Here is an 8,834-nt window from a genome sequence, read left to right on the forward strand (position 1 = left end):
GGAATCTTGCTTTAGCGATATGACAACAATGAATTTTTTACCGTTCAACTGTATACAGCTTCGCTTTATGTTGGTGTTGGCTCGTCAGGTTATTGAAGCTTCATTCTACAATGGTTTTTCTTTTCTTTTTTATCTCTGCAATTGCGCGGAAGCACGATGGGAGTCTGAAGTGCGATAGAGTCCCGTTTTCTGCTCTCGTAGGTAATGCTTCTCTCGTCAGGTGCGAATTGCAGTGTGCATAGTCGCTACCTTTGCTCGGCTCCACGTCAGAAGTGTCGACCTTGGGGCGTTGTCGTTGGCAGCGCGCGCACTCGGGGCCCGCCGAAGTGAGGAAGGGAGGCGAGGCGCCCAGCCACGTGGTCGCCCGCGGCAGGCCCCGCGGACGCCCGTTTCAGCATGACCACGCGCGGCAACCGAAAATTGCGCGGTTCTCGTACGGGGGCACAGCCTGTTCATTCAAGTCAACGAGGGACCGGTCCACATTAACGACCCGCTTCACTCCAGCCCCTGCAACTGGCGGCCACTAATTTAGAGTTGAAATGTTAATTGGCAAATTTCACTTACTCGAGGCATTTATTAGTCCGCTCGAATCGTTTCTTAACGACCACCAGCAGTGATAGCGCGTTGGTGCACGGCTTATTTCTGTTTTGTTAACGGTCTTTATTTTGAAATATCATTTTTGACTGCCATCAGAGCTCTAGATATTGTTTTTTATGTCAAGCTGTTTAATCACAGGGCGCTTACAAGCGACGACAAATTTTATTTACACTTTATGGTTTAACGTGCCCAAAACTGCACGGTGGGTTATGAGGGACGCCGCATGGTAGAGGGCTACATATGAGTTTTGACGGCCTGTGGTTCTTTTAACGTGCGCCCAAAGCACGGTACACGACCTTTTTTTGCATTCCGCCCTCATCGTAATGCAGCCACCGTGACCGGGAGTCGAACCCGCGACCTCGTGCTCAGCAGCGCAGCACCATAGCAACTGCGTCACCGCGGCGGGTCAAAGCAAGGACGAAGCTTGTACATATGCATACAATGGCTGTTGATTTAGCTATGCCATCGTTAGCTTCCAGATAAAGGTCTGTGTCAGTCACAGAGTTGCCTCGCGTTAATACAAACCCTGTGTGTCAAGACTGTTGGCACACTATGCTCCATAGACATTTCTTACTATGTTTTAACATGTCGTTTGCTTTGAACCCGAGATGTTACATAACATTGGGCTAACGTGTCCGTAGATTTAGTCGATCTAAATATCCGTTAATCCAGTCTGATTGCGTCTTAGACTTGCAAATATCAGTGTGGAGTGTGCTCGTATGCGAGGGTAGCGGCGCGGGTGACTACAGGTGAACATGCATTTCTGCCACCAGATGAACAGTTGGAAACTGATCTTTTCTTGTACTGTGTTTCCCTGTTAATCTTACCGCGTCGTCTATTTATATGGTCCCCTTCTATGGTCGTGGTTTTTTATCATGCTTGTGAAATCGATTCTGTCGACTCTTTCGAACAGTTTTTGTGCCATTAAAACAAGCATAAGCATCAGAAATTGGGGGGCGGGGGCAGCGGAGTAAAGCGTTTTTCACTGGAATCGAGAAGCAACGCCGTGGCTGTGCAGGTGAACCAGCGTTTCTCTAGCGACATATCACAGTGGCGGCGTTTAGACTTCAACATTGCATGTGAATCGTGTCTTTCACGCTGGAACATCGTTGTCGCATTGTTAAGTAAGATAACTGCAGACCGGCGTATTTTTAATTTGTCTTTTTTTCTAACAAGTACGTTGTTTGCGCCAAGCACTGCGCTTGTGTTCAGGCTCGTTCCAGCCCTTCCGGTGTGAGGCGAAATTTCGAAGCGTCCAAACGCGCAGGGCGTTTCCACTCGGTCAGTGACCTTAATCTGTTTGCGAATGTTCTGTGTGGGCGCTTTAGGTGGACGGCTCAGCCGCTGGACCTACATTGCAGTTTGAATGAGCCGTCAGCCGGCCAACACGCAGACACGAGGGTCATGTGCCCCACCTGATTTTCGGACGTGCCTTTTGTCTGACGGGCTTAGACTGTTGTCTCTGTATGTAGTACGTACATATACGCACGTACGCGCGTATACTTTAAATTCTGGGTGTTTTTGTGCCAAAACCACGATCTGATTATGAGGTGCACACCGTAGTGAGGGACTCTGGACCTTTTCCGGACTCTGTAAGCACGTGCTTACGTGCTGCTGTATCTTGTCTATTTCTGCGCCACACTGGTCATGCACGTGCGAGTGCCTTATCGCTAAAGCTCTCGTTTACATAGGGAGCATGAATCTTATTACGGGTTGGCTTGTTATTTTTTGTACAGAGGGTAATGTACCTATCTAGAACCTGTGAGCCGCGTGCTCGGGACTGCGCGCGGGCAGCATCTAGTGATAGCACTGGTTCGCGATAACCAATGATAGTGAGTGATAACCAATGACCTGGTTCGCGACCAGGTCATTGTAAGCATGTGGGGCTATACATTTGCGGCTACCTTTTAGGAGCGCTATGTGCGGTGCCGCGTCTCGAAACACAAGCGGAGATTACGCGATGCGGCGGCGCGCGCTGGCAATATGTGGGAATAAAGGCAGTATAAGCCCTAGCTGTTCCCCTTGCTATACAGTCGTCCGTGTACCGTCGTCTGGGACGCAACAATGCGTCCTAAGGAACACGAAAGACGGCGCTAAGACTTCCGAAGTACGTTATCCTGGCAATGGACAGCTTCAACTATAGTGGAGTAATCAGCGACTACGACTAGCTGCCAAAAGAAAAAAAAATAATCTTGGGGTTTAACGTGTTTGAACTGCACAGTGAACTATGAGGGACGCCGTAGGGGAGGGCCACGGATTAATTTTGACCACCTGGGGTTCTTTAACGTGCACCCAAAGCATGGCACCCGGGTGTTTTTGCAGTTTGCCCCCATCAGAATGCGACCGCTTCGGCCGGGAATCGATCCTGCGTCCTCAGAAGCACAGCAGCATAGCCAATAAGGCACCGCGGCGGATAAAAACAACTTTTCTTCCGAAAAAAAAAATCGCAAACGAAGGCCATGCCGGGTCCTAAGTTGTTGAGAAGAGCTCGGAACTGTAAAAGAAAGCGGGAACTGAATCCAACAATGCGACTGGGCTATGCCTTTAGTTATAGTCCCGACGAAGAATACATCGGTGCAGCTCTGGAGGGATTATAACGCAATAGATAATCCGCATCTCAAAGTAGATCGCTAGCCGCTTCATTTGTCCGACGATGTTTTTCGGGGTGTTGAAGAGTGGACAGTCCTTTACTGTCCTGTACTCCTGGAATGTGTATCATTCATCTTGAACTTGAAGTAAATTCACAAGTAAATTGCACAAGAATATTTTGCAACCATTTCATTTTGCACCATTTTGCCGGGCGCTGAAGTCCTGCAGTACCGTGAAGGTTGCTAACATGCTGAATTTTAGTTTGTTTTCGCATCGCTTGGCGCTAACGTGTCTTGTTCCTGTATATAAAATTCGATGCTTTCGCAATAAAATTTATGTTCGAGTCGGCGCCCTTGTCTGCCACAGTCCACCATCTCTTGTGCCGCTGTTAAGTATTAGGCCGTTTACAAGAAGTTATGACTGTCAACATGCAGTGTCAGAGATACTTCGGTTCAGACTTTAGCATGTGTCGAGTGCGCCTACTTTGTTTCCAGTCTGCCACGAATCAAATTCTACAAGGCATGCCGAACACAACCTGTCCTTCGTATTAAGTTCCGATCGCAGGAACAACACTAGAATAATGCGTCGACAAGAGCGTGCTTTTTATAACGACTGTGAAGGCAGGGGACGCGGGTCAATTCCAAAAAGTGCAAAATCTTTCAGAGCTATACCAGCTATACCTACCAGCAGTGTCAGCTATACCAGGCATGAGATAAGCAGCAAAGAAATTAACCCTGCGTAAAAGGATTCACCTAATTGTGTAAGCGCCAGAACCGCGAATCGAAATGAATAATTCTTACTCAGAACGTTTAGCGTTCCAAAACACCACACCTGCTATGAGACACGATGTAGGGAAAGGCTGGATTACTCATGACCACTTGGGGTTCTTTATCGACCTTTTGTTCAGCAGCAGAATACCATGTCATGTGAACCACCACCGCGGGTCGAAGAGGAATAGAAAGCTTTCTGTGGCCTCTTCAGTTTCTACTCCGAGTTATCGACCTGTTTCGCCGAAGCACTTTAGCCAATGCACTTTGCTGTGAAAAGATTCCGTTTATAATTAGTCTGAAGAGTGTGAGGAAAGCTTCCAGTGTTGCGAAGAGCCACTTTGTATCCACACGTTGTTGACCTTGTACAACGCAATTAAGCCGCTATAGCGCCTGATGTTGGTGTCATTATCTCTCAGGCAGTCAATTAACGTCGAAGGGAAACAGAGAAACAGGTAGTCCCCGACTCTATAACGTTTAGCAGCCGCTTAATAAGGAACTACGCGCACATTGGAACCAGAAGCACTTGCTAAAGTAGTCGGCATACATATTATGCAGGTATAGTTCTATTTGTATGGTCGTACTCACCATCAGCTGCTGAATATTTTTTGCAACTCCAAAAGGCATTCAAAGCCTGAAGCCCTGGCAAGGATGAACCGGTGGCTGGTCGGCAGAACTGCTATCCAGCTAACAGTACCTCACAGGGTATCGGACAGACGGCTCCGTAGGCAATGCTTTGTCAAGTGTTCCTTCTTCCCACCCCTTTCTTTCTTTCTTTCTTTCTTTCTTTCTTTCTTTCTTTCTTTCTTTCTTTCTTTCTTTCTTTCTTTCTTTCTTTCTTTCTTTCTTTCTTTCTTTCTTTTTTTTTGTGCGTGTACGGAACTGGGTAAGTTTGCTGTAGCTCAGATTCAGGAGCTTCGCAGGAAGTGATGTGCCTTATGGGATACACCGGAGTTTGCTGGTATTTTGTGAGAATTCTTTTCCTCCGATTCTATTCATTTCTTACTCTTCACAGCAAGTGGCCGAATCATGGAGATAGCGCAGACACGGTTACTTGTGAGCGAAGGGCAACAAGAATGTAAAATGAAATCAACTGTCTCTGCAATGCCAGACATCGCTTCCGAAGAACGGCATGCTAAAACTGCCGGCAATAGTTTCACTGATAAAGTAGAAATTGTAGCGCAAAAAAAAAAAATGCGTGCAAGGGTTTGTAAGACAAAGTCTTAGGCCCGTATTCAGAAACGGAACCTAATTAGGGCGTCAATAAGTGCGGGAAAAGTACAAGGTTTAGGAAACTTGTAGGAGAGTACTTAAAAAACGACACCTTAAATATCACTTTCGAAAGTAACATTTTTCGGGCCTAGTATGTCGTCTGGTGTCGAGGATACGTAAGTAATTTACGTGTACGATCGGTTCAATCGTAAAAAAAGATTTTTTTTTTTTTTTTTTGCAGCAGCAGAGTAATGCGGCTATAAATGTTGCAGTGCTTGCACGCGCATTCTGCTGAGTAAAATACAAAGAACTATTTGGTTTCAGCGCTTTACTCGAACTCGTCTGGCTACAAGTTTACATTGGTTCTCGCAACCACTGCGGTCGTGTGTGTCGCCGTCCCGACTTTTTTAGATGTTTTGTTCGTTTTGTTGCTGAAAACGTGCGGTGTTTGTGCGTAGAGAGAGAGAGAGAGAGAGAGAGAGAGAGAGAGAGAGTGTGTGTGTGTGTGTGTGTGTGTGTGTGTGTGTGTGTGTGGTGTGTGTGTGTGTGTGTGTGTGTGTGTGTGTGTGTGTTGGGTGTTTTCAACCCGCGCGGACGATGGTAAAAAAGAAAATAAATTTTTCCGAAGAACGCGCCGTGCTCCTGGAGCTCGTTTCGCGCCATCGCAGCGTGGTCGAGAACAAGAGAACGGACGCTGTATCCATCAATCGAAAACGGTAGTCGTGGAACAAAATAAAGGATGAGTTCAACTGCCGCCATAACGTGACGCCGCGGACGTGGGTCTAACTTAAAAAGTGCTGGTACCGCCACGACATGCGTACCGGTACATATAGAGGTAGCGCCACGAGAATTCCGCGTCGTTGTAGGCTTCCATATCTTTCGGTCGATCCCTAAGTCGTGGCCGCAGTGGCGGCGCGTATCGGTATGCCTCATCATCCGTAATGTCGTGCACACGTCCGGCGAAATCGGCTAAGTCGGCGAGGCTGCCGTAGCAGTCGACCATCTTGCTGGCTAGGCGAGAGTAGCGAAAGTCGCACTTAAGGTTGCCAATGACTGTACTTTACTTTGCGGCACTCAAGTGTCGGTTAAAGTTTACCTTAAGTACAAGATTTGGCTATGAAATGCGTTAAGCATCGACCGGCTCCTTAAGTCATAAGTTAAGGATGAGTTCGGTTTGTGAATACGGGCCTTAGCTGACTTCAGACGGATTTGGCGTGTCTGAGATCTGGGTATCTTATAATCACCCCCAGAACCGACTATATCGCGGCTCAATCTCGCGCGCGCAGGGAGAGAAGCAGGGAGGAAGCGCGGGAGGGAGAGGGTGGTGGCGTTCTACTCCGGCACCAACTGCGTACTTTGCGCAGTTGCGCGCGCCTTGAAAGCGATCTGCAGGCGGCTCGTACCTTTGTGCGTGCGGTGTTCTGGTCACTCAGTTTGCGTTGAAGCAACAGACAGCTCGCTGTCGATAGATAGACTCGCTCGCTGCTTCTGCCGCGCTTCCTCACGCCATCGTTTTGACAGAGAGTGTCCGCGATCATCGAGTGTGATGTGTTCATGTTTGCCTGTGCGCGCTGACACGATGCTTGTTAATTTAGTTAGTAAGCGAATATTCCCAAGTTTACACGGTCGATAAAACTATTATCCCTACTTCGTATAGCTGTCTACTAATTTGCTATCGCAATCGATGCGTAGTTTGCTATCGGAAAAGCGCAGTTTCGCCTTTGGGGCGAAACTGCGGCTTTTCCCCCCCTCGAAATCTACCTTGTACCGCTACCTATATGACTGTAACAGATCCGGTCGTATCAATCTCTTCCCTGCTTTTCTTCCACCAATACTCCCCGCTTCGCTCAGCGCGCTCCTTCGTACATTCCTCGGCGCGCAATTCTCCTCTCCACCTCTAGGCGCCTTCCTCCTCCGCTTCCTTCGCCGCTTCACACTACCCCTCGACGGCCCTCGGTGCACCTAGCCCTTTACGCTTGCGCGTAAAAGAAAAAGAAAAGATTAACGAGAGTATACAGAAATGCTACAATGAAAAGCACGTATAGCATATCTTAATTAAATCCAGGCCAGGTGACTATTTGTCACCGCCCCATTTCAAAGCGGATGCCAATAAATCATCATCATCATCCGAAACTTCACGCCATGCCTTCAACAACAAGTATTACGCATACTCAAGCAATATAAATACCTCGGCATATACATAAACGAAGGGAAGGCTTAAGCACCCAACAAGATAATCTGGAAATAAAGGGGAAGCGGAATGCAGCAATAATGAGACAGAGCACTTTGGGGGCCTCAATAAGTATGAAGTGGTGCGTGGAATCTGGAAAGGAGTAATGGTGTCAGCGCTAACATTCGCAAATGTCATTCTGTGCTTAAAATCGAGTATCTTGTCGGGGTTGGAAGTTGACCAAAGATCAGTGGGCCGGTTGTCTTTGGGAGCCTTCGGTAAAACCACAATTGAGGCAGTGCAGGGTGGCATGGATTGGGCCTCTTTTTAACTCAGACAAGTGCAGAGCAAAATTATAAAGAAAAATTTGGGAACATGGATCAAAATAGATGGGCGGCTAACGTGCACATGTATCTGTACCTGAAAAGGGTGGACAAAGAATGGAGGAAGAGGTCAAGAAAGTTGGCAACCGAGAACAGGGTAATTGAAAGTGCAAATAGACAACCAGGAGTCATAAGAAAGAAAGTGAGAGAAATAGAGACAGCGAATTGGGTGCAAACAATTGAAACAAAGAAGACCACGGATAATTTCAAGAATTGGACGAAAGTGATTAGAAGGGAAAATTTGTACAATAACACAAGGTCAGTGTCTTGCTTTTTGAGGCTCGGGCTGGTTGACAAATAAAAATTCGGTAGACACACTTAAGACTGCTTACGCATTCCCACACGTAAGCCCTCGGAACGTCATGAACGCGCTCATGTAATACACCGTCATGACGTGGTGCCACCTACTCCCCTATTGGCTGCGCCGTCACGTGCCCAATTTAGTCAACCAGATGGCTGCGACGTGACGTGTGCAATGACACACCCACTAGGCACACCTTTACTTGGCCAGAACTGTACAGCCGCCGTGGCGTCGGGGAAGCGTGCACCCCGAGTCCCGGGTTCGATTCCCACCCAGACCGAAATGCTCTAAATTTTCTTTTCAAAAGCATTACTTTACTTTGTTTACCCCTGAAAAGTTTGACGCCAATCCGAACATTTCTTACGGGCTTTTACTCTTAGCGGCGTCGGCCATTTTTGGTATATAACGCTTTCGCATTGAAACATACCGGAGCAAATATTCGCAAAAAGGTGAGGCATATGTACGCTGCAGCGAAAATTAGGAGACCACTAAGCGCATCCAATTTTTAATCCTCGAATCATTTGAACCGCCATGTACGTCGACCTTGCCTTCTTTATCGTCGACACTAGGTTGAACCTTTCTTTATTTTGTGCTCGTCTTTCTTGGGCTATAATTTTTACTTTTTCGTCATGAACGAACTTGCTCAACAGAACGTTTTTCTTCTTTTTTGAATGATGATCGTGATGAGAATTTAGCGTGCCAATAAACGTTTTCGAAGTGCTCGGTGGTCACAAGACGAGTGAAAGGATTCGTGCAACTGATTTCGCATGGCCATGCCTTCGTGCCTTGTGCGAGTGTGCATGCAAATCGTGGTG

Source organism: Dermacentor silvarum, chromosome 3 (genome assembly GCF_013339745.2).
Source record: "Dermacentor silvarum isolate Dsil-2018 chromosome 3, BIME_Dsil_1.4, whole genome shotgun sequence".
Classification (NCBI taxonomy): Eukaryota; Metazoa; Arthropoda; class Arachnida; order Ixodida; family Ixodidae; genus Dermacentor; species Dermacentor silvarum.